The sequence below is a fragment of the Entelurus aequoreus genome, linkage group LG12, assembly GCF_033978785.1.
Source record: "Entelurus aequoreus isolate RoL-2023_Sb linkage group LG12, RoL_Eaeq_v1.1, whole genome shotgun sequence".
Lineage (NCBI taxonomy): Eukaryota > Metazoa > Chordata > Actinopteri > Syngnathiformes > Syngnathidae > Entelurus > Entelurus aequoreus.
In genome coordinates, this window is record NC_084742.1 from 14112569 (window position 1) to 14140193 (window position 27625).

The 27625-nt window shown below is 37.7% G+C and overlaps 2 long non-coding RNA genes across 2 annotated transcripts in view; one reads left to right on the forward strand and one right to left on the reverse strand.

Moving 5' to 3' along the window:
* Nucleotides 1–27625, forward strand: part of LOC133661568 (uncharacterized) — a 195055-nt gene that overhangs the window by 87583 nt on the left and 79847 nt on the right. The window contains exon 3 of the long non-coding RNA XR_009827959.1: nucleotides 12284–12400. This is a non-coding gene — a long non-coding RNA (uncharacterized LOC133661568). The remainder of the gene's footprint in view (nucleotides 1–12283; nucleotides 12401–27625) is intronic.
* LOC133661567 (uncharacterized) lies at nucleotides 397–25779 on the reverse strand. Its single transcript, XR_009827958.1, has 4 exons — nucleotides 25732–25779; nucleotides 18081–18230; nucleotides 2176–2301; nucleotides 397–1120 (listed from the first exon to the last, which is right to left on the reverse strand). It is a non-coding gene; the product is annotated as an uncharacterized LOC133661567 (long non-coding RNA).

Here is a 27625-nt window from a genome sequence, read left to right on the forward strand (position 1 = left end):
GAATCGTGTTGAATTAAAAAAAAAAATCGATTTTGAATCGAATCGTGACCCCAAGAATCGATATTGAATCGAATCGTGGGACACCCAAAGATTCACAGCCTTAGTGCTAATCATTTTGAAACAGCAGTCACTTTTAATGCTCACATTGCTCCGAACCCAGAAGACAAAAACCTTCGCGAGGGTGGGCTCGGAGTCATATAACGAGAGTATGGCCAACTAATAACACTGCCAACATATCCTACGAAGTCAGACCTACACTGTTTCAATGTCCATTTCTCAGATGATATAATTGTGGATGACTGAAGTGCTGATATCAACCAAACCTAACCCCCCGCCCCCCACCCCAAACCCCCCCACATCCCACCACCCCGGATTGTAAATAATTCAATGTATATACTCTGATGATTAACTTGTGTGATGACAGTATTATGCTGATAGTATATATTTGCACCATGAATTGATTAACTTGGACCCCGACTTAAACAAGTACGAAATATGTACTGTACTGTGCAATCTACTAATCAAAGGCTCAATCAATCAATCAAAAGGCGCCGTGACTGCTACCAAGGACGTGTGCAGCTGCTGTCGTTTTGATGTTAGTTATTAACTAGGTTTTTAACAAGGTTTCTCATTGTCATCCCATTGAGTTGAGTTTTTTTCTTGCCCTGATGTGGGATATGAGCCGAAAATGTCTTGTGCAGCTTTGAGACACTCGTGATTTAGGGCTATATAAGTAAAATTTGATTGATTGATTAGTTTTTCTGATAAAATAAACCAAAATAAACTGTCTATACATTTTATTTTGGTTTATTTTGGTTTATAAAATGTCTATACGGGCAGCACGGTGGAACAGGGGTTAGTGCATGTGCCTCACAATACGAAGGTCCTGAGTTCAATCCCGGGCGTTCCCTCTGGGTACTCCGGCTTCCTCCCACCTCCAAAGACATGCACCTGGGCATAGGTTGATTGGCAACACTCAATTGGCCCTAGTCTGTGAATGTGAGTGTGAATGTTGTCTGTCTATCTGTGTTGGCCCTGCGATGAGGTGGCGACTAGTCCAGGGTGTACACCGCCTTCCGCCCGAATGCAGCTGAGATAGGCTCTAGCACCCCCCGCGACCCTGAAAGGGACAAGCGGTAGAAATGGATGGATGGATGAAAATGTCTATACATAGTTCTAAACATACTCCAGCTCATAAACTTGCAATAAAACATGCTTTTATTTTGTAAAAGTAGAATTTTCCAGCTACATTTTTCGACGCTACATTCCTGCAATGTTTTGTGACCAGCAGGCAATCCTGACGGCGCAATAAACGTAAAAAAAAGTACACAGAACGACAAAAAAAGCAACTTATTACCCTCAGTTTGCCAACATCTTTGGACCAACATTTATGGAGAATTGTGACTTTTGTGTGATAATAGGCAACTGTGGTGTCAGAGTGCCATGTTCAGTATCGTGGCCACTCATTGGCTCAGCCTCAGGTAGCATTACTATATTGGATAAAAATAGTATAACAGTGACTTAAAGGTGTTATTTTATGTCTAGAGGACTTTTTGAAAAAGGTTTTTAGAAGGTCGTAAACATGTTTTTTTATGCTCTAGCTATGAAAATATTTGATTTATAATTATTGAGTCTTACTACACGGAAAAATGATTTATCACGGTCATGTACAGCAGTGGTCCCCAACCAATTGGTCCACGTTACCGGGCCGCACAAGAAATAAAAAAATAAAAAAATTGTTTTATTTTTTAAATTTTTTTATTAAATCAACATAAAAAACACATTATATACATTATATATCAATATAGATCAATACAGTCTGCAGGGATACAGTCAGTAAGCACACATAATTGTATTTCTTTATGAAAAAAAAAAAAAAAAATTTAAATTTTTTTTTTTAAATTTCACCCCCCCGGTCCGTGGGACAAATTTTCAAGCGTTGACCGGTCCGCAGCTACAAAAAGGTTGGGGACCACTGATGTACAGAACCAATTAACAGCGATAAATGGGGGACGATTGTCTGGGGATTGCCCTGCCTTACCGTAAATGCAGAGGCAGTGATTTTGTGCATGATTGTCTCCTTCAAAGTCTCAACTCTGATCATTTTTCTCTCCCAGGCCAAGTCATCTGTGTGCACACAAGACAAAAACAGGAAGAGAGAGTGACAGTATTTACCTTACTGAGTGACGTCACCCTTCCTGTCTATGTGTTAGTGTTGAGACGTGGGCGCCTTTTTCCGCACTCGACTGACGAGAGGTCATGTTTCGAGGGTCAAAGGTGGCAGGCGGCGGTAAAGGGCGACTGCGAGAAAGCAAGTAAATTAAAGTGTGTTAAAATCGGTGGAAAAGTACAAGCAGGCAGAAGCTCCGCCTTGTTTGCTTCAAACAGTCAGGATGACCTCGCCGAGTGCTCTCTGCAATCACGAGCAATCAATTGAAGCACTAACTGTCTCTGCTGTGTCCTTAAAAGTCAACAAAATACACAATGTATTTTTCGCCTGTTGTGTTTCACTTATACACAATACTGCTGCTTATAAGACATGACTAATTATTTTGTGTTGATATCAATGGTGACTGATACTTCCCTTCAAGTTCACACATGTGCACCCCCACCCTCTTACGTGCCCACAGTCACAGTTTCGCCAACACATTTTATGGAACACAGGCACACCTGGAAAATTCCTTGAGGGCATATTGCTGTAGGCAATTTGTACCGTGCTGAAATCGGGCACGATCTCCCCTCACCCCCGTCCTGGCCCTCCCTCACACTGCGTGTTTGTGCTTTGGCATATTTATTTGTACCATTACATTTCCACACTGCTACAGTACTTTAATTTTTTATTACTTTGGCTTATTTCAAGTTGTTCTGATTATCTTTATTGTGAAATATGGGGCTTGTCATGAATCCCTTGGGAGAGGAGCAATTGCATTCATCAAATGACACGTACCACACAGGCGGTGTTTTTTGACTTTTAGCTCCTTGTATTTTATTTATATTATGAAGTGTTAGATCCACTATGGACTAGACTCTCACAATATTATGCTGGATCCACTCGACATCCATTGCACCGGTCGCCCAGGGGGGTCCCCACATCTGCGGTCCCCTCCAAGGTTTCTCATTGTTATCCCATTGGGTTGAGTTTTTTCTTGCCCTGATGTGGTATCTGAGCCGAGGATGTCGTTGTGGCTTGTGCAGCCCTTTGAGACACTTGTGATTTAGGGCTATATAAGTAAACATTGATTGATTGATTGAAGTGTGTTGGTTATCGTTCAGGGAAAAACTCAACATTTTTCTGGAATTTGTTTATCGTTCACAATCCTTATGGAGCAACACAAGAACACATACAGTATGTATGAACTTTTCTTCTTGCATTCTAATTTGTAACTAGAAAATTCCCGCAAACATTTTGATGGGCCTGCTATCTGTGCCCTGGACCTCTGGCCGGTGGTCACTGGAAGCCGCCGTAATTTTCAGATGGTGTCGAATGCATATGCCAACCCGGGCGCTGGCATTGCAGCAGGCCCATAATAATGGGAGTTTCCAGTCTGCCTCGAAATCATTCCAAAATGCATCCAAAAACCGCCAACAAATACTTTCGTTTTGTAACCCGCATAATAACCAAGCTGTAGCAACATTGTTATTGTAAGAGTGAACACCGAGGAACTGTTTTTCCTGCCCATAGAGACATTAACACTGATAACGCATTAGCAAAAGGAACGCTATCTTCTGCGTCAACAGCTGAATCGCTTCTGAGACCGTAATTCACAACACAATGCAATAGGACCTACCTTGAATTGATTAACGTGGACCCCGACTTAAACAAGTTGAAAAACTTATTCGGGTGTTACCATTTAGTGGTCAATTGTACGGAATATGTGCTGTACTGTGCAATCTACTAATAAAAGTTTCAATCAATCAATCAAAGGACACCAATCTGTACTGAGTGAAAAACATGAACAATCATATTACAGTATCTGCAAAGTATTAGCCCACATTTCATCTTTTGTTTGTAAACAGCTAGCTCGACAGTTTATGTAGTTGTAATAACAAGCTTGATGTGCTGCAAGTATCATGATCAATAGTATAGTAACTTACTCGATGGAAAGTTGTCTGTTTGATCAAGCCGGCCAGGGACGTATCCAGTTGATTTGGGGTACACAATTTCCCTTGTGGATCATTAAAGTTTGTCTAAGTCTGAGTTTAAACCACTGCAGGGTTGGTTAGTGTAAATAGTTAGTCTTTTGTTGTGATGCTGTTTTTTTTAGCAGTATCCTCCTCCTTGCCAGATACAAGAAGCCTTTCCATCGACTATAACATTGTGTTACATTGTGCCCCTCAGTGCGGCAGAAGCATTCCATTTCTGTTGGCATAGCTTGGCAAGCTCCACATTTACAACACCAAGTCAAGCCGGTCTTGAATCTCTCGGCTCCCATCTGGTGCAAGATTTCACCCTCTGTGTGTGCCCGTTAAGCTTCTATAAGCAGCAGTTCATCTTCCGTATATTAAGGTTCAAAAAGATAAGTTTGTGAATCCTCATTTGTCCAAGAATAGTCGTCTTGGTCGTCTATTACCAAGTTTGCCACGATTAACTAACATGTTGTTGACGGAAGTAGGAAGTGTGTTGCTATGAGCACTGAAATCAATGCGGCCATTAAATAAGTTCCGGTAATGCTTAGAATTACCAAAATACGGTAAATATTGTATATATTACATATCGTTATGTCTGTTACTACATTTTATATATATATATATATATATATATATATATATATACAGTATATGTATGTATGTATTGTATGTATGTATGTATGTATGTATATGTATGTGTATATGTATATGTATGTATATAGTTTTTTATATATATATATATATATATATATATATATATATATATATATATATATATATATATATATATATATATATATATATATATATATATATGTACTGTATGTACTGTATGTATGTATGTATATATGTATATGTATATATATATATGTATGTATATATGTTTATATACAGTATATATATACTTATATACTTACAGTATGTATATAATATGTTGATTGAGGGTTTTGGAGTTGTTTTGGAGGGCTTTGAAGGTAACATAGCTCCATTAGCTGCAATGTTAGCTGCATCTTGCAAGCATTTTTTGCAATATTTAGAACCAGAAAACCCCCCCGACATGATCCCCATACATGTAATAACCATGCGCTCACTCCTGCCAAACCTGCTGGACTCTGAGTGTGAAGTGGGTCCAAGTACAGTACGATTAACAACACTATTGTGTTTTCACAGTTTAACTAAAATAATCCATATGGTCCAACTTTTTGGCTTAAAGGGGAACTGCATTTTTTTTTTTAAATTATGCCTATAATTCACAATCCTTATGAGGGTCAGAACACGTGTGTCTTTTTTTTAGTGCATTCTAACTTGTAAATAAACAAAACTAAAAGTCCGCTTACAATGAAGCCAGTGGGAGCCATGACATCATTGCGTCTATTGCGTTTATTCCGACCATAAAACCCAATAAATAATCATCCAAAAACCTCCAACAATACTCCGTTTTCGTGACCTGACTATTAACAAAATTGTTATCATAAGCGCTAACGTTAAGGACCTACATTTAGCGACGCATTGATCAGAGAGAGGCAACTTCTTCATGCTGCTGTATTGACACCATCAGCTGTTTGTCTTGCCTCTGAGCTGCCAAAGTTTATTCTAGATTTTAAATCATGCCTCTCATCTTGAAAGTAAAATGAAGTGGACAGAAACTGAGAAGTTGGTCAACTTTGACCGACAACTTCTGGGTTTCCCCTAGACTGCCAAGATACCTCTGGGGGTGTGGTTATGGGCGTGGCCACCATGATGTCATCGAATAATTTGCCTAATCTGCTATGATGATATGATTTTCTTAAAAAAATGTTTTTTCACTAGTATTGTTTTTTTAAATGGACTCTCCTTATCCTGCCTCTGAATGTGTGTTTAAACTCCTGTGCAGCGCTTTGTGAAACTTTTATTGTTTTCTGAAATGTGCTATATAAATAAAGTGGATTGGATTGGATGAAAAGGCCAAAAAATTGTTTTCATACATTTAAATTTTTGTTTTTAAATTATTAATTATTATTAATTATTATTAATTAATTATTAAGATATATTTTTATGTCATTTTGCCATATTTTCAATTGTTGTTGTTTATTGTACGATGTATTTTGAGAATTTTTCAAGTGTCATTGTGGAGACGTTTAAAAACTACTAGCAACAAATCTAATCTTCTTCTGGTGTTATTATAAAATGTAGTCGTGTTTAGAGACTCTTAACTTATGTTCCTTGATGTCCCTGACCAAAGAGGCGAGCTACAGCAATCATGACGTCACCCTTGCTTCGCGCTGCTCCAGTTAAACTTTCTCTTCTTAAATGTGGTCACTGTCCTCTTAATATTTGCACATTTAGTAGATCGCTGTCCACGGGTATATCTGGGTACGTCCACATCACAGACATGCTGACAACGCTCCAGACAATGGCGTGCAGTTTGTACAGCACTGTTTTCAGTATTCAAAGTACTGTGTCAGTGGTTGAGTTTTTGGTACATTACTTGTCCATTTAAACTGTAACGACCTGCTGGTGGTAATGTTAAATGTTTGTGTGGTTTGGATTGAATGTCAATTTTTCCCATGTTTACAAACACACCGTCTGTGCCTGAAAGGTGATTTGCAGAGATTGAGGAAGTCTTTTTGTGTGTTCGAGGAAGCGCGGAGTACACGGGAGGTAAAACCTGTTGGAATTGTGCCGTTTGTTATCATAAGATTGTTGATAAAAGTTCAAAATAGCGTTGGACGTTGTGTAATTTCTTCCAGGGGCTAGAATGTATTATATCACTTTAAATTTGTTTACTAGTAAAAAAACAACAACGTATTTTCAAAATGTGTCGGTAATAAAAATGCTGTGGTGGTCCGCCACATTCAATTAGGTTAAGGGGAAACTGAACTTATACCAGAAGATGGCGAGAAAGACGTGAAAATCACTGGTTTGCACCCCCCTCCCCCTTTTTTTAAAAACTATTTGCAAGGATACTGAGTAACTTTTCATCTAAACGGGAATATATCAACACCCTAACTCCAACCTTGTTGGAGGTACCGAACCCCAGCAGTTTCATATATTTAGTGAAAAACAAAATGTTTTGGTTTTTTTCAAATTCACGACAAAGTTATATGTTTTTGGTAACACTTTAGTATGGGGAACATATTCTAAGTAACAAAGACTTAATTTAGAGTGTTTTGGACACTAGGGGAACATATTCTAAGTAACAAAGACTTAATTTAGAGTGTTTTGGACACTAGGGGAACATATTCTAAGTAACAAAGACTTAATTTAGAGTTATTTGGTTAGGGTTAGAGGGTTAGGGCCAGGGTTAGAGGGTTAGGGTTATAACAAGGCCATGCCGAATAAGGCATTAATAAGTACTTAATAATGACTAGTTAAGAGCCAATATGTTACTAATTTGCATGTTAATAAGCAACTAGTTATTGGTGAATATGTTCCCCATACTAATGTGTTACCATGTTGTTTTTACTGGTGCACAAAATGAACCGTGCATGAACATCACCTTGTTCAAACAACAAAACCAACACAGTGCATAAACTCACAACAAATTACACACCTGCAAATCAGTCTGACTTCTGCTGTTGCCGTATCCGTAATACGCCGATAGGGAGAAGTTTTTATTTACACGATGAGTCGGGTGTGTCTTGACCTCTGCCGAACCCCTGAGCCCGACTCCCCGAGCCCCTAGGGTTCGATCGAACCCAGGTTAAGAACCACTGCCCTAATTGTTTGCATCCCAGTGAAAGCAGACATTGCACAGTAAGTGATGTTTAATTATGTTTGTTGGCTCTCATAACGTCTGCATAAGTTGTCAGTGTTGTTGTTGAAGGAAAAAGCAAAGGTTGTGATGCGTCTATGAAATTAATGTGCCACCGTACACTTAAAACGAGCAAAATATGTAAATATGACCTGTTATTATTCTTCCGCCGCCTCTTTGAGCTGTAATTTGACCCACTTAACATGCTTCAAAACTCACCATATTCGACACACACATCAGGACCTGCGAAAATTGCTATGTAATAAAAAAACCTAGCCCCAAAACTCGAAATTGCGCTCTAGCGCACCCTAGGAAAAAACACAGACAAAACTGCCTGTAACTCCCACTAGGAAGGTCGGAGAGACATGAATTATGAATGTGCCTGTTACTACATTACATATATACTTACAGAGGTGTTTGGGTGTTTTAACGCTTTATAGGGGTAATAGAGAGCGACTACCCTCGGGTCTATTGTAAGCGGATTTAAGCTTGCATTAATTTACCACTGAGAATGCATAAACAAATAAATACATGTGTGCTTTTCTTACATAAGGATTGTAAATGATAGGCAACATGGAAAAAAAAAGTGTAGTCCCCTTCGAGTCAATGCCCACCTGGAAAACTTGGACCTTTTGCTAGTTATGAACGTGAACCAACTGGCTTGCAGATGACAAGTTTTACATCTAGCTCATGCGTCATTTAACATAGCTGCCACTTTTCACACTGACTCTCGACCCCAACTATAATCTTCACGTCGATTTGAAGATACCACACACACCCAAACTCAACTTTAGATGTGTGGTTGTGTTTTGGTGACTTGAAGACAACAGTCCCCACAACAGTGAGGGTAATTAAACCTGGAAAAACCCTGTACTTTCCTTTCGTTTTTTTGATTCATAGGCAGTGAAGGGCCAATCAGAGCCGGGCACCGCACAAGGGTGGGGTGTCCTGCCCCAGCTTAGCTGAACTAATGAATGAAGGCTTTTAACTCCACACCGCACGTGAACTACAGAAGAGATGGAAAGAATGTTGGTGCTTAATGAGGGGAGGTGAGGCCTTGGGCACAGTTTTCCCAAACATTCGCTTTGCCAAGGTTTACATGTGCAAGCTCGGGCATAAAGGAGCCACCACCTTCGGGCCACACAAAGGCTAACCTACCGATACTAGACTAAACAAGCCTCGGGAACATGTCAACAAGTTGCAAACACCCCTATGTTCATCTTCAGGCAGCTCTTTTTATAAAATAGCAAAATAAAAACACTGACATGACTCTTCTTGTCTTTTATTTCTAAGAGAGCATAAGCACCTGTACAATTTGACAACATTGTCCGGCCTAAAATACACAAGTGACGTTGACCATTGTCACGGTGAAGCTGATATAGGTTGTAACAGAAAGCTGTTTATTTGTATTTTGTTGTATTCAGAGGTAGGCGAAAAATGTACTCAGTAAAAGTAGTACCGGTATTACTTTAGACCAGTGGTGTCCAAAGTGTGCAGCCTGCAGCATATTGTCGAATGAAAACAAACAAAAACACAACAGTAAAAATATAAGAAATAAAGATGTTATGTAATGAGAAAAAGCTACATTTTTGATACTAATACGTACTAATAATATGCTTTGTCACTTTTAAAACAAAGCTGATACAAAATTTTGTCTTCGCATATATATCATGTCTGTTTTTTGGTATTTTTTGGTGGGACAAAATATCAATCGCATGCATTGAATTTTTAGTTTGTGTCCTGTAGTGGAAACTATTTGTACACACCTAATTTAGAGTGATGCAATACGACTTAAGTAAAAGTAATAAGTAGCCATCTAAATAATTACATGTAAGAGTAAGTATTCAGTGACAAAACACATTCTCAAGCACTGAGTAATTGGCGAGTAACTTCTGGTTTATTTAGTTGCTATTTTTTAATTGTACTTGCACTACAATTACTACACCACACTAAAAATGAGCCAAAGAGAGAGACAGTATTGCAAATGATGCACATTTTACACATTTTAACTTATGACATTACAACTGAGCTAATGTTAGCATATGCGCTGCTGAGCTAATGTTAGCATATGTGCTGTTAAAATGGACAAAAAACCCCATCTTACTGCAACATGTTTTCTGTAGTTGGAATTCTTGTTGGCTAAAATGTGAACATTTCTACTGACACAGATGACAGTGCATGATATAAATCTTTTCCTCATACTTCGTAAGTAAACATTGAAGAGTGGTAGTTGTACTACTTCGTCTGACGTCATGTCACTTTTTACAGTGTGTGAGTGTGGTGAAATGGAGTCAAAGGTTGGTAATGGTTACATTGGATTGGTGAAACAGTCGTGTGACAGTGCCCGCTGGAAGAAAACTCTATAACAGGGGTGTCAAACTCGTTTTCTAAGAGGGCCACATCGCAGATATGGTTTCCCTTAGAGGGCCGCTTTTAACAATGAGTAATATATGAATATACATTAATATATATAATACATTAACAATATATTTTTTTACACAAGCTGCAAAAAAAAATATTTACATTTTACTTTAAAAACTGGCAGCTCAGTCATCATAATTTTACAGTAAAAGAAGTGGTTTTTTTTACAGCATATAAAAAATTTAATAAATGGAATGGAATGGAGAAACAACACCACTGTTTTTATCAGTAAAATTCAAGCAACAGAGCTGCCAGTTTTTTATTTTTTTACCGTAAAATCTTGTTTGAATGTTTTTTTGTTAGTTTTTTAATGTTTTAGTGTCTTACTGTATATGGAAAAAAACAGTACCAAAGTTGATTTTACGGTAAAAAAAAACTCAGTCGGCGGAATTTAACCATAAAATCTATTGTCAATTTTACAGTCTACAATTTAAATTATAATTTATTTAGAAATTATAGGTCAAGCAGATATTTAAGTAAAGTATTTATCTTTATTTGAACAAAAAAATATTTTTGGAATACACGATAATATTTTGATTTTGATAATATTGAATTTTAAAAGATATGCAATTGCATGCAGTACATGATTTTTAATGTCAAAAGGGAAAGAACAAATATATTTAGTAAGAAAAGTATAAGCATTTTATTAACGCATATTATTTTCAGGCTTTCACGGGCCACATAAAATAACGTGACGGGCCAGATTTGGCCCCCGGGCCTTGAGTTTGACACTATTGTGCTCTATAACAAGCCAAAATAATACGTCACGCAATGATCAACCGATTATGAATAAATATAATGATGTAAACAATGTGGCGAAATTAAACCCAATGTAACCTAATAAAAGAAGTGCTTCTAAACTAAAAATACTGAAGTAAAATCAAAACATATTTTCCACTAAAACTACTCTGACAAGTATGATTTATCCAAAAAATTACCTAAGTAAATGTAACGGAGAAAATCTAGTGCGTTACTATCGATTTCTAATTGTATTTTTTTTTAACACAGGTCAGTTTTGTATGGATCACTTTTACATTTGCCTAACAGTACCTAAGGTAGTTAATATGGACCAAACAGTATGTATTTTGACATTTTTACCTCTGCCAGGAGGTTATGTAATCATTGCTGTTAGCTGTTAGCTAGTTACTTTGCAAAAAATAATTAATAAAGTTAAGGGCAGATTTTAATGAAACCCTCAGCAAACGTCCAAAATGGAGGAACAACTGATTTTTTGGGCCTGATCCGGATCATTGCTGTGTGTGTCTGTGTTCAACCCTGTCTCCACCCACAGAGACAAACACAGTAGAGGGCGGACAAGAGGCTTCACTTTCTTTCATTCCGCTCAAAAAGTTATAGGCTTATTTTGCTGAAACCTTAGGAAATGTCAGAAATTAGATAAAGAACAATTGATTTCATTTTTAGGGGTAAGCCGGATCGTCTTTTTTATTTTACCATTGGAAGGTTGGGTTTGCGCTCTTTGAGTGTTTTTCAAGTTTCTTCAAAGGTTCAATCTTTTCATCTGAGTTTACCTGAGTTTACAGGTACAGCGTCATAAACACCTGCATAATTCGCTTGCGAAATTAAAGGACTTTACGCTACATGGTAGTTTAAAAAAACAGGAGACTTTTATTATCAGGAAAGCGTAGCGGGGTCGTCACAACATGTCGTTAAACACTCGCACAATTTGAGGAAAGCTGTTAAGAACATTCTGCGGCCTCATAACACGAGTGACCTCACCGCACCGGGCCAGTTCACGGGCGTGACTCAAACAGGAAAGTAACTTTCCTGCCGTCCCTCCCCTCTTTTTATTTGAGCTTAACTCTTGCTCAACTTCAGTTCCACGACAACATTCCAGTAATCTACACTTTCACATGTGCTCCGCTTTGTAAACAAAAGTCGCAGTACTGTCAAATTGCTCTTCCAGCAAAAAGGCCACTTTGTAGATTGGAGCTCATATTGTATACGGTTGCTGTGTATGTAATCATGTCTGTGTATTTATAGCGCCGACATTTGAGATGGCGGGCGACGACCAGCTGAGCCACAAAGAGACGGGTGACGTCCGCCTTTTGGAAGGCTGATTTGACCAACATTTACCAATTACAGGACTGCAGGAATAAGGTACAATTTTGATGATTGACAGGTAAATGATTTGTTTTTTTGACCCCCCCCAAAAAAATCCCCAGGTTTCGTATGTGGACTAGGTTATTTTACGGCCTAACATCGTTCGTAACAAAACCTTTAAGGATGTCCAGATACAACTTTTTCACTTCTGACACAATACCAATACAGGAGCTTGAGTATCAACAGATACGATATTATTTATTCCAATATTATATTAACAGGCATCACACATGCTTTTATCATTTTGTAGTGTGGAATGTTAGAAAAGGTTTGATCAAGTGAAATTAGTCAAAGAAAGAACAATGGTAGGTATGAAAACACTAACCTACTTATTATCAATTGTCCAGAATGAACTTATACTGTCTTTAAGTTGAAAGTGGAGTGGTAATTGGTTATTGCTGACACCTAGTGGCCGCAATAATTAATCAATGTTAATCTCATGATGAAGTAAGTTGAATGATGCGGACACGTTTGTTACTGGATACTGCTTTCTAATACACTTCTCCCTTGGAGAGTTTTTATGTTTAAGTAATATGCAACTATAATTATTTCATACTTGTTTATATTGACTAATGTGCTGTTTTAGACGGCAATATTGTTCAATTAAGGACACTTATTACGTATGTCTAGCTTGTGTGCTATTGTGTGCTTAGCTGTTGTGCAGCTGCGAGATCCTAGTAGCCTATAGCCTACCATGTTTACCTTTTTAGTAAATGTTTGTACACCTTGAACACAATATGAAGTGCTATACAATACTGTGTATATTGTGTGTATTATTGCCGACACCTACTGGCCGCAACAATTAATCAAGTTAATCTCTTGATGAAGTAAGTTGATTGATGCGGACACGTTTGTTACTGGATACTGCTTTGTACACCTTGAACACAATATGAAGTGCTATACAGTACTGTGTATATTGTGTGTATTATTGCCGACACCTAGTGGCTGCAATAATTAATCAAGTTAATCTCATGATGAAGTAAGTTGAATGGTGCGGACACGTTTGTTACTGGATACTGCTTTCTAATACACTTCTCCCTTGGAGAGTTTTTATGTTTAAGTAATATGCAACTATAATTATTTCATACTTGTTTATATTGACTAATGTGCTGTTTTAGACTGCAATATTGTTCAATTCAGGACACTTATTACGAATGTCTAGCTTGTGTGCTATTGTGTGCTTAGCTGTTGTGCAGCTGCGAGATCCTAGTAGCCTATAGCCTACCATGTTTACCTTTTTAGTAAATGTTTGTACACCTTGAACACAATATGAAGTGCTATACAATACTGTGTGTATTATTGCTGACACCTACTGGCCGCAACAATGAATCAAGTTAATCTCATGATGAAGTAAATTGATTGATGCGGACACGTTTGTTACTGGATACTGCTTTGTACACCTTGAACACAATATGAAGTGCTATACAGTACTGTGTATATTGTGTGTATTATTGCCGACACCTAGTGGCTGCAATAATTAATCAAGTTAATCTCACGATGAAGTAAGTTGAATGGTGCGGACACGTTTGTTACTGGATACTGCTTTCTAATACACTTCTCCCTTGGAGAGTTTTTATGTTTAAGTAATATGCAACTATAATTATTTCATACTTGTTTATATTGACTAATGTGCTGTTTTAGACGGCAATATTGTTCAATTCAGGACACTTATTACGTATGTCTAGCTTGTGTGCTATTGTGTGCTTAGCTGTTGTGCAGCTGCGAGATCCTAGTAGCCTATAGCCTACCATGTTTACCTTTTTAGTAAATGTTTGTACACCTTGAACACAATATGAAGTGCTATACAATACTGTGTATATTATTGCCGACACCTACTGGCCGCAACAATGAATCAAGTTAATCTCATGATGAAGTAAATTGATTGATGCGGACACGTTTGTTACTGGATACTGCTTTGTACACCTTGAACACAATATGAAGTGCTATACAGTACTGTGTATATTGTGTGTATTATTGCCGACACCTAGTGGCCGCAATAATTAATCAAGTTAATCTCACGATGAAGTAAGTTGAATGGTGCGGACACGTTTGTTACTGGATACTGCTTTCTAATACACTTCTCCCTTGGAGAGTTTTTATGTTTAAGTAATATGCAACTATAATTATTTCATACTTGTTTATATTGACTAATGTGCTGTTTTAGACTGCAATATTGTTCAATTCAGGACACTTATTACGTATGTCTAGCTTGTGTGCTATTGTGTGCTTAGCTGTTGTGCAGCTGTGAGATCCTAGTAGCCTATTTTTACCTTTTTAGTAAATTTTTGTACACCTTGAACACAATATGAAGTGCTATACAGTACTGTGTACCCAATAAACACAGCAAGGGAGTGATGGATCAACTATCTTTTTAACACAACGAAAATACTCAGTTTGAAATCACAAAACTCCCCTAACTTTAACAGCCAGATTGCTACAAAGATTAAAAATAAAGGGAGGAAGCAGTGTTGTGGATACTTCCTGAACTTTTCAAACCACACATTGCTTGTACATTGCTTTCTTGGGACTCAAAACTAAGAAACATGCTATATAAAAAAGGCTAAAAATACACTTTAAAAGCACACAAAGTAGAACTAAAAATGGTATTGAATGCAGGGCAGCTCTTTCCAATCATCACATCATGCCCTCTATGTAGGGCCCTGTGATCCGCAGGGGCCTCGTTTTGCTTAAAGAAGTGTCAACTAATAAAAGATAGTGCTTCATATGAAATATTACCACAAACTTGTTCCAAGCCCCTTCCTGCTCCGTCACTAAGTAATATAATGGACATTTTATTCCGGACATTCTCACTGTCCCCTGTGGTGCTCAGTGTTAGTGCTGATCTTGTAAGACATTCTGACTAGGTTTGATCTCCATTTTACAAATTTAGGTTTTGATAATGTTTTTTTTCCAAGAATGTGAATGTTATTTTTCTGTGCAACGCATATGAATCTTGCAAAAAAAAAAAAAAAAGGCTTGGTTTTTTTCATAGACGTACACAGTGCAATGATTTTACTGTGACGTGAAGCAACGCTTTCACTTCTTCTCTGTGATGCTAATCCTCCCAAATTCCCCAGACAATTTTGTAACAAGAGCAGATTTGTCATGTTTGTGTGTGTCGGTTGTGAGAGTTTTGTGCTGTGACACATTGCAAGTTCCCTGCACTCATGCACTGACTTTCCACTGTGGAAAGGCAAAGTTTGGCTGGGTCATTAGTCACCCACTCGCACACATTACACCGTGTTTGCAGCTCGCCAGTGCTATATAGAAACATGTGAGATTGAATGAATATGGAGGCTTCACACACTTTTATCTGGGAGAGCAGCTTGGCACATGTCACCAGAAAGTGGACTGTGGCGTCCTGCGCGATAAAGCCCAGGGACTGAGATTAACGCAACACGATACGCCACCGAGAGTGAATGTTTAACGCAGTGTGGCTGAGGGTTTATTTTGAGAGGAGACGTAATGGACACGGCAGAGTGCGATGAGGAAAAGTCTAGAGTGTCTGGAATTCAATTATAGTCGACTTTCACCTTTTGTTATCTTGACAAATGTGTTCTCTTATATTAAAAATGGAGTAGAAGGAGACTTTCAATAAGCTTAGAGACTTCAAGACCAAATTCTAGTCATAGAGCCTTTAAATGAAAGATGGGCTCTGCAGTTTTCCACGTAAACACTAGGAATGCATAAATGATGTCTTGGTGAGTGTATGGCACAGTCACTAGCTGTATAGACACTGTTGCTCTGTCATAATGGTCGTCTGCCTTCTACTGGATTATAAAAGTCATTACATTTGACCTGCAAATAAAATTAAGAGTTAGCAAATATAGTTGTTTTTTGTTACATTAACAGCTGTGCAGAAAGGAATATGAAACACACAACTCTTGTCAATGAGTGAACTAATAAACAGCAAAAAAAACAACATTTAACTTATTTGGCGCCTTAAGATCACGCTTCGGACATTTTCCTTCTTCTTAGTTCCATTTAAAACAGGTGTCCTTTTAGCTCAGGGGCCACATGGAGGAAAATCTGTGCACACGCGGGCCTGACTATTAAAATCATGGCATTGAAACTAAAAAATAAAGACAACTTCAGATTGTTTTCTTTGTCTTACTTTGGCCAAAAACAGAACAAACACATTCTGAGAATATTACAATAACAATATAGAAAAAAACACTGGCAGCTGTAAAGTTTAGATCCATGAAGGAAATAAGAAAGTGAATGAATGTTTATAACTGAATACATTTACATACGCATACACTTTTTTTTTCTTTTTTTTAAAAATTAATGAAATAACGTTTATGACAACTTTTTTCCAAAACACAATATAGAATGTGAGATATAACAGGATAATGCATACATTCATAATTTGCTTTTAAAATGGTTACAAAAAAGTGGGCCCCCAAAAATTTACTGTGGGACCCCATTTTTATGACTTGATGGTGTCCCTGGCACCCCATTTTGAAAATTCCTAGCGCCGACACTGATGGAGTATTGGCGTGTGGAAAAACAGCAGCAGGTGGCTGTGGCCTGCGGGCCGTTTCTAATACTAATCAAATATAATCCCGGGGGCCATAGATAATTCATTCCCGGGTCGCATCTGGCCTGCGGGCCTTGACTTTGACACCCCTGATTTAGAACAATGATGGTGACGACAACCAATATTAAACTTAACACGCCACTCGTCCGACTTCTTACAGTACGAGCTGTCACTTGTTAGCCGAAAGAAGCGCTTCTTGATGAACTTTGCAGTCCAACGACACAGCAGCTGTATTGGTCACATGTTTTTTTCTTAAAGTGACATACACATTGCGGTATCGAAGGACACAGTATCACTCCTTGTGTTTCACAATGCTTCAGTATCGTTTGATCCATCACGACTAAACAGTTCAGTTCAGTTTCAGCTTATTTGGAACATGCATACGATACAATGTTATTCATCACACAGTTCCAGTCGTTTCATTACAGCACGTCCGAAAAGGAGTAGGAAGAAGCAGAGCTTATTTAATCCTACCCCTTTTCATACCATAACAATTTTATGCCATTTCCTTGTTCTCTGTAACAGAACAGTGAACAGATAAATAATAAATAAATAATGTACCATAGTAAACATACAAATATTAAATGCATAAATAATCTTTGTCTCAATAAAAAAAGGTTCAAGATGTTCATCATAATTCTTGTTCTGTGTACTGTGTGAACACTTGTAGTTTGAACAGTCTCTTAAACTGAATCATATTGGTGCTTTGTTTGATTTCTTTGCTTAATCCGTTCCATAATTTAATTCCGCATGCTGACATACTAAAAGTTTTAAGTGTTGTACGCGCATACAGATGTTTTAAATTAGATTTTCCTCTAAGGTTATATTTACACTATTCAAAGATCCTCTATTTAACATGTCATATAAGATCAGGTCCTTTGTTGTTCTTGCTTGTAAAATCATATTATATTATGTTCCCTGATTAGGTTTTTACTGTCTCGTGTTCTCTGGAATCCTGTCTGGCCGCCATCTAACAGCGTCAAAGCCCAGTAGATAGGTGTACTGATCTTATCGTTTTATGAAGCTTTATCAAAGTCTTTGAAATATGGCCTCTCTTCGTCTATGTCTCTAGGAGAGAACAATTTAGAGAGTTCTGGAATGTGTGTGTGTGTGTGTGTGTGTCATTGACGGCGCTACCTCCAGTACGTGACTCATGCTCTAGGCAGCTCCTAAAACAGCTGGGGGATCAAACCCAGCAGTCCTCGCCTACACCAGCTGCCATTCAGGACAAACGATGAAGGTTTCCAATAGCATCTGGTTAGAGGGCTGCTCTTTATCGATCGACATCTGTTGAATATGTGGCACAAAAGACAGCATTGTTTACCCAATATTGCATAGCTAAAGCTTTGCGATATTCCATTGTGATAACTATATTGGATTATTGAGTATTGGCTGATACCAATATTGATCTAATGCGATATCACCATGAGTCATAATGTGGAATGTTGGAAAAGGTTTGATTAAGTGAAATTAGTTGAACAGAGAACAATGGTAGTTATCAAAAACATTCACTTATTTATTAATAACTGTCTGGAATGGACTTATCCTGTCTTTAAATGGAAGTGGAGTGGCAATAGTTTTTTTTGGCAACACCTTGTGGCCACAATAATAATTCAAGGATTTGATATAGTACCGTTCTAGACACCCAAAGCACTTTAAAGTGCGAAGCATTATTAGTTTCTCCACATTTACACACCAACGTAGTAAGCTATATCTGGAGTAGACTGAGGGAAATGGAGCTGCCAATTTGCGCCAATGGCCTCTCTGACGGCCACCATAATTCATTAAGCTCATGGCGCAATAAGTTGAATGATGCGGACACGTTTGTTACTGGATACATTCTAATACAGTTCTGCTTTGAAGACTTCGTATGTGTAAGTAATAGGGCTGTACGGTATACTGGTACTGATCATATTAGTAATAATTTAATCATATAATATTAGTATAAAATTATTATTAATAATATTAATAATAATAATATTTATTAATAATATTAATAATAGTACTAATAATTAGAGTTGTCCGATAATATCGGACTGCTGATATTATCGGCCGATAAATGCTTTAAAATGTAATATCGGAACTTATCGGTATCGGTTTCAAAATTATCGGTATCGGTTTCAAAAAGTAAAATTTATGACTTTTTAAAATGCTGCGCTGTGTACACGGACGCAGGGAGAAGTACAGAGCGCCAATAAACCTTAAAGGCACTGCCTTTGCGTGCCGGCCCAGTCACATAATATCTACGGCTTTTCACACACACAAGTGAATGCAAGCATACTTGGTCAACAGCCATACAGGTCACACTGAGGGTGACCGTATAAACAACTTTAACACTGTTACAAATATGCGCCACACTGTGAACCCACACCAAACAAGAATGACAAACACATTTCGGGAGAACATCCGCACCGTAACACAACATAAACACAACACAACAAATACCCAGAACCCCTTGCAGCACTAACTCTTCCGGGACGCTACAATGTACACCCCCCGCTACCCCCTACCTCAACCCCCCCCCACCCCCCCCCCCCACCCCCCCCCCCCCAAACCCGCCCACCTCAACCTCCCCATGCTCTCTCAGGGAGAGCATATCCCAAATTCCAAGCTGCTGTTTTGAGGCATGTTTTTAAAAAAAAGCACTTTGTGACTTCAATAATAAATATGGCAGTGCCATGATGGCATTTTTTTTCCATAACTTGAGTTGATTTATTTTGGAAAACCTTGTTACATTGTTTAATGCATCCAGCGGGGCATCACAACAAAATTAGGCATAATAATGTGTTCATTCCACGACTGTATATATCGGTATCGGTTGATATCAGAATCGGTAATTAAGAGTTGGACAATATCGGAATATTGGATATCGGCAAAAAAGCCATTATCGGACATCTCTACCAATAATCATTGTTATATATTGTATATATTATATGAAAATATAATATATTATATCAGTATATATCATATACTGTATATATAATATGTAAATATTACATATATGTTATATTTTATATTGCTACTACGGTACATTTTTAGTCTACTTAATACCTGCATTATCCTTTCCATCCTTACACTTTCCATCCTTTGTAACTGAGCTCCTGTTTGGAAAAATTTCCCTGGTGGATCATTAAAGTTTGTCTAAGTCTAAAGTACCACAGTACAGTTAAAAACGGTACTATAATGCTTCTAAAAAGTAACGATACTATTTTTTCCCGGACATGACGGCGTGCCGTAGTCACGTCGGGATATTGCTGGTAAAACGAGCCGAGCCGCATGTTAGGCAACACACACAGAAACAGTGTGGAGGTAGAAAAGGAAGAATGGACGCATTTTAGCTTAAAAAATACTGATAAAGTTGAAGTTATAAACACTGAAGCGCCGCTCTGCAAGAAGTGCTTAGTTCTTGCTCTTGTTAGCAGCTAGCTATCTAGCGGCTAACGTCCATCCGCAGTCGGTAGTGTTTTAGCTACCTCTAAATCACTAATTCTCGCCTCCATGGCGGCAAATAAACTACTTTTCGTACAAGTATCATCCTGCAGCTAATAGCTAAACATGCTCCGCTACACACTAGGAAAATACAATAGCTAAACCGCTAACAGCAAATTAGCGCTCCTGAATGTAAACAAATGCCATGAGTGGGTCTACATACACAGACATCGACTGTAACAATACCAAGTACAAGAGCCGTACATAGTAAATACTACAATGATTACATCGATATTTTTTATTATCACATAATCTTCTGTCTTTCTAATTGTTTATAAACCCAGTAAATACGTCCCTGAACACAGGAGAACTTTAATTATGACCAATGTATGACCCTGTAACTACTTGGTATTGGATTGATACCAACATTTGTCGTATCACGCAAAACTTATGTAAAGTGTTAAACAACCGAAGCTAAAACATGTTCAAACAGAATGTAAGCAGATATTGAAAGTAAATGAACAAATAGATTAATATTTCATTTTCCAGCACTTGTCCCTCATAATTTTGACAAAATAATACAACCAGAAATGACACAATATGTTACTGCTTACGTCAGCAGCCAATTAGGAGCCTTTCTAACCTGCTTACTTACTACTAAAAGAGAAATTGTCTAGTATGCTTACTATCTTATTTAATGCCAAAATTCTTCTTTGATAGCAATAAGAAACTTATGTTTAATGTATCATAAGATTTTCTGTTCAAATAAAGCCAGTAATGATATGTTTTTGTGGTCCCTTTTAGTTTGAAAAGTATCAAAAAGTATGGAAATGCATTTTGGTACCGGTACCAAAATATTGATATTGCGACAACCCTAGTAAGTAATATGTGACTATAATCTTTTGATACTTGTTTTTTTAAGGTTTATGTGCCATTTTAAACTGCAATATTGTTCAATCTAGGACATTTATTACAAGGGTTGGGCAACGAGCAATGGGTATCCATGGGAACTGAGTCTCTGAGTTTATTTTGATTCTCCCGGAACCGTCCAAATTTTTACACGTTGATCTCTATTTTCGATGCTTTGTTCACCGACCGGTAGAAATAGCTGCCACAGAGGCGACTGAGCAGCTGACTGAAGGAATACAAGCCGCTCCCAAAGTAAAAAAAATAAACAACATTTTGTACAGCTATTGTTATCACTGGAGGACGAGGCTAAACATGTTACACACAGAGAAAACGCAAGCACGGGCAGGCAAGCTGATTGCTAAATAGCTGCTGATCTATTTCTTTTTTTCTTTTTTTTAATCTGTTTTTGTCGTTTTTGTTAAGTAATCGATAGTAGTTTTTCTTTTAACGATTGTGCACAATTTACTTTATTTTACTCAAAGAAATGTATGTAATACAAGAAAATAAGAGACTAGCTTAAATATTGTGTTGATATTGTTACACTGTCAATAGCATTCACCAATAATACATTTTAAAAATTACAGTTAATACATGTGATCGGTGTCGGATGATTTCACTCCCGGATGGTCGTATCCAAATAGGCAGCGTAAAACCCTGATCAGAACATCCCTACCTCTAACACAAAATCAACAGGATTTGTAGAAATGTTTTTTTTTAATGAAGTTTTCAAACATAAATTGTTTTCTCCTGTGGAAAGACACCTTGTAACCTTCACATTTAAGTTCAAAGGATTGATATTTATATACTGCTTGAAAATAGCCCCTTATGAAATTCGTTGTAATTTTTTAACCTGGTACCGGAATTGTCCAAGTTGAAACAACGTCCAACCCTACTTCTTATGTACGGTCGTGGTCAAAAGTTGACATACATTTGTGAAGAACATAATGTCATGGCTGTCTCGAGTTTCCAATTATTTCTACAACTCTTATTTTTTTGTGATAGAGTGATTGGAACACATACTTGTTGGTCACAAAAAAACATTCATGAAGTTTGGTTCTTTTATGAATTTATTATGGGTCTACTGAAAATGTGACCAAATCTGCTGGGTCAAAAGTATACATACAGCAATGTTAATATTTGGTTACATGTCCCTTGGCAAGTTTAACTGCAATAAGGCACTTTTGGTAGCCATCCACAAGCTTCTGGCAAGCTTCTGGTTGAATTTTTGACCACTCCTCTTGACGAAATTGGTGCAGTTCTGCTAAATTTGTTGGTTTTCTGACATGGACTTGTTTCTTCAGCATTGTCCACACGTTTAAGTCAGGACTTTGGGAAGGCCATTCTAAAACCTTAATTCTAGCCTGATTTAGCCATTCCTTTACCACTTTTGACGTGTGTTTGGGGTCATTGTCCTACTGGAACACCCAATTTCGCCCAAAACCCAACCTCCGGGCTGATGATTTTAGATTGTCCTGAAGAATTTGGAGGTAATCCTCCTTTTTCATTGTCCCATTTACTCTCTGTAAAACACCAGTTCCATTGGCAGCAAAACAGGCCCAGAGCATAATCCTACCACCACCATGCTTGACGGTAGGGATGGTGTTCCTGGGATTGAAGGCCTCACCTTTTCTCCTCCAAACATATTGCTGGGTATTGTGGCCAAACAGCTACATTTTTGTTTCATCTGACATCACATGGACAAAGATAAGACCCTCTGGAGGAAAGTTCTGTAATATTGGACCAATATTTCGATATCATTATCGGATCGGAACACCCTTACTTTTCAGTAACAATAGAAAAACGTCATAGAAGAAAAGTAGCATTATTCATAGCAAGGGAATTAAGTTCATCTGGACATAAAGTTATCTTAAGTTCTGTTAGAATTGCTTCCGCCTCACATGCGTCTACCCAGACGACACACACACAGTGACTAAAGAAAACCCACCATAGACCATAGAACATGACCTTACATTACAACTGCACCGACTGTCAATAAGAAAGGAACACAATGTTTGATGGTGACCAGAAGAGTATTCATGTTATCCACACAATACGTGCAAATTCATTGTTAATAAAACACCATCTGAACGTGTCCATTTATACTCGTGCATCCTCACCTTTGCAGCAAAAGCCCTAAAAGACACCTGTCAAAGCAGCCAGACGCACATTTAGTCTAGACTAAATCTGTCACCGCTGCACAAGAATAGAGCTCCTTGTTCAGCCCCCTGTGTGTTTATGAGGGTCTTTCCTGTAGAGTGGGGTATTTATAAGTCAAAGCAGGTACAGGTTAGTCAAGTGTAAAATAATGTCCCCTTCCTTCGTGTGCTTTGAAGATTTGATCTTGTTACCTTGATTTGTTCTTTTCGGACGTCTTTCAGCCATAAGATTTCTGATAAGTTGACGTGTGTCCCAACAGGAATGGTTCAAGTCGATGTCGGTAAGTAATGCATGATCAAAGTGGCCTGGGGAGAAACAGCTGACTCTAATTGGTCGAGGCCCCCACATCATCTTTGATGGTGAGAAGTGAAATCTAAGGGTATATTCACATGAGGTCAGGCCTGCTGTGCCGGACTTCAGCAGGCGCTCTCCAACTCCCCCTTCCCCCCAGCCCTCATTTCCTGCCCCCCCGCTATGGTCTGTGCCATATTTGTGCATTTTTTTGCTCGTGCCATAACTTACATACTGCTATATTATTTGTGGATGATTATTTCCAGTCTTGTTTTCAAGTCGCTCTGCTGACAGATTGACATTAAAGCGACCTCTTAGAGCGAAAACAAGCAAAAAATAAAAGTTCAACATGACAAATGCCTTGAATAACAAACAAGCTATACTGATTTGTCTGCTTTTAAGACTTTGCATGAGTAATCTGCAACTATAATTATTTAACAACTGTTTATATTGGCAAATGTGCTGTTTTAGGCTGCTGTATTGTTCAATTATGGGCGATTATTACAAATATCTAACTTGTGTGCTTAGTAGTAGCATGTTTACCCTTTTGTAAATGACTTGACTAAAATACAAGAAAAGACCAACCTTGTGTGCCGATTGAAGGAAATTTCGGCCTTGTTCACACTGCAAGTCAATTTGCAATTTTCGTCTATATGTGTGGGACCTAGTGTTGTCCCGATACCAATATTTTGCTACCGGTACCAAAATGTATTTCGATGCTTTTCTAAATAAAGGGGACCACAAAAAATGGCATTATTGGCTTTATTTTAACAAAAAATCTTATGTTTCTTATTGCAAGTTTGTCCTTAGTTGAGTTGAGTTGAGTTTGAGTTTATTTCGAACATGCAAGCTTACAACATGATACATCACAATTTCCAGTTTCTCTTTTCAACATGTTCGAAAAGGAGTAGGAAGAAGCAGAGCTTATTTAATCCTACCCCTTTTCTTTACATAACAGTTGCAAAACTTTTTGTTCACTTCCTGTTCACAATTTTTTCACAATAAACTCCATAAGTAATCACAATAAAAATAAATAAATAAATAGTGAACTTACAAGACAACTTGTCTTTTATTAGTAAGTAAGCAAACAGAGGCTCCTAATTCAGTCTGCTGACGTATGCAGTAACATATTGTCATTTATCATTCTATTATTTTGTCAAAATTATTAAGTGGTAGAAAATGAATTATTAATGTACTTGTTCATTTACTGTTAATATCCGCTTACTTTCTCTTTTAACATGTTCTATCTACACTTTTGTTAAAATGTAATAATCACTTATTCTTCTGTTGTTTGATAAATTACATTAGTTTTGGATGATACCACAAATGTAGGTATCAATCCGATACCAAGTCGTTAAAGGATCATACATTGGTCATATTCAAAAAAGTCCTCATGTGTCCAGGGACATATTTCCTTAGTTTGTAAACATAATATACATTTTTAAAAAACAAAATAAGTTGTTGTAATGCCAAAAAATATTGATGTAATCATAGTAGTATCGACTAGATACGCTCCTGTACTTGGTATCATTACAGTGGATGTTAGGTGTAGATCCACCAATGGCGTTTGTTTACATTTTGACGCCGGTGAGTTACGGTGTGTAGTGAAGCATGTTTAGCTATTCCTCGTCCTGCAGGGATGATACTTGTAAGAAACTTTTTTTGTCGCCATGGAATCGAGGATTAGTGATTTAGAAGTAGTACTATACTAATACCGGTATACCGTACAACCCTTGTGGGACCACTATCATATTTTTTCATGTCAATGTGAACAGTGCAATTTAGATTTTTTTAGATTGGACCCAAGCCTCTTTTGTTTGTGGCTATAAATCAAATATATATCCGATGCGACTGCAATCCGAATGATCCGGTCGCGTTCGTCCGACCAATACGACATGAAAAAGCGATAAGCGTCATCATTCTTTGCCAAAATAGACGGTTGCAAGATAAACAGTTGACAAATGAGCAGAAAACAGGTGAAAATAACGTTTAAGGAACTCACGGCAATGTTCCACCACTCCTGTCTCCGACTGCTACTGAAGCAAATGTCCCACGAACTGTAATAGCCAAAACGCTTGCCCTTTTCCTTTTTAATCTTAATAATTAACTTCAGAAAATGTTGACTTTGATTGCACAAAATCCTTGAAATTGGCACAAATGTGCCAGGACTGAGGCCTACTAGAACTGAAGTCCTGTTTACTTTTGTAAACACTGCAGCATGTGTGACGTCATGTCTGCATGCGGGTCAGATTGCGTTCACATTAGACATAAACAACTACATAAAATATCGGATTTGACCAAAACAGCTCATTTTTATTACCTATTCTGTGTTATATGTTTTATGTTGCACAATTGCACTAAGACAAAATCCTAGTTTGTGAACCCGTTCTCAAACAATGACAATAAAACTATTCTGATTCTGATTCTGAAAATCCAAATTGGACATTTTGGCCTGTGGTGTGAACAGTGTTGGGACTAACGCGTTACAAAGTACTTTCGGCGGTAAATAGTAATCTAACGCGTTATTTTTTATATTCAGTAACTCAGTTACCGTTACTACAAACGTTTGTACATGATGCATTACTGCGTTATTTTACGTTATTTTTTATGTAGTATCGGCTAGAAACTGATAGGATCTGAGTGTGTTTTATTGGAGAGCTGCAGAAAAGGCGACGGAGAAGAGGCGCGCTGCTCTGTGTGGGGCGGTGGGGCGTGTCTGTGTTTACTAACAAGACATGGCAGAGCCAAAGTCGAGTTTCTTAACATGGAGACATTCTCACTACTTTTCTTTTGTCGACCACAAAGAAAAGAACATTTTAGTTAAATGTAAGTTGTCTTGGATCAAAGATCCTATCCTAGCAATTCAAATCTGCTGAAACAGCTACAAAAGCAACATGCTTCGACGAAGCTAGTAAAGAGAGACACACTTCACCTCCTAAGCAACAGCGGCTGGATTTTAACGAGGCACTACGCACTGAAGGTACACACACGCTGTCAATTTTCTTATATACTCTTTCATTCTAGACTTGTAGAGTGTTTGATTATCACATCAATTTAAATGTATAGACTATAAAGTTCACAAACATAAAGAGGGATGCTAGTGGGCCAGGCCAATCTTTCCTTATCTCTAAACTAAAACTGGGGAAATGTGTAGAGTGTTCTGGGCTTCAGACATGATTTTATTAAGAAAAAACACCTGGTTAGGCTTTGTGTATGTAGTGTGTGCCTTCCTTGGTTTACAGCTATGTTGTTATTATGCTGTTTGTTACTTATGTATGTTATGTTGCAGCTATTTAAAATAGTTTTGTCAATTTGTCCTGGCCTGAAACAAATTGGCCCTTTGAAACACACCTTTGTCTTTGTGTGTTGTATGTGGACCACATTGCTTAGCAGAGTTCAGTGGTGCAAATGCATGTCAAGTTGATCAACAGATTGTATTATTCTCCACTGCAATAACAGTACTGAAATTAAGGCTAAAAGGGCATAAAAAGGGGGCCTTAAATTTTTTTTAAAAAATATATAAGTAACTAAATAGTTACTTTTCACAATAACACATTACTTTTTGGTGTAAGTAACTGAGTTAGTAACTGAGTTACTTTTGAAATAAAGTAACTAGTAACTGTAACTAGTTACTGGTTTTCAGTAACTAACCCAACACTGGGTGTGGACAGAGCCCACGATGTGAACTGGCTGAACAACAAGGAAACACACTGCAGGTCTGCTTGTATCGGACGTTATAGTCTATCACACATTTTACATGGTAGCTGATATCATCCTATACTTGTTATTGTTTGCTGATATCAGACCGACATCCCTAGTCATTTACATCTTGAAGGGTTGATGGAGGTCCTTGACTAGAACAATAAAAATAAATTCATGCAGAGAATCAAACACAG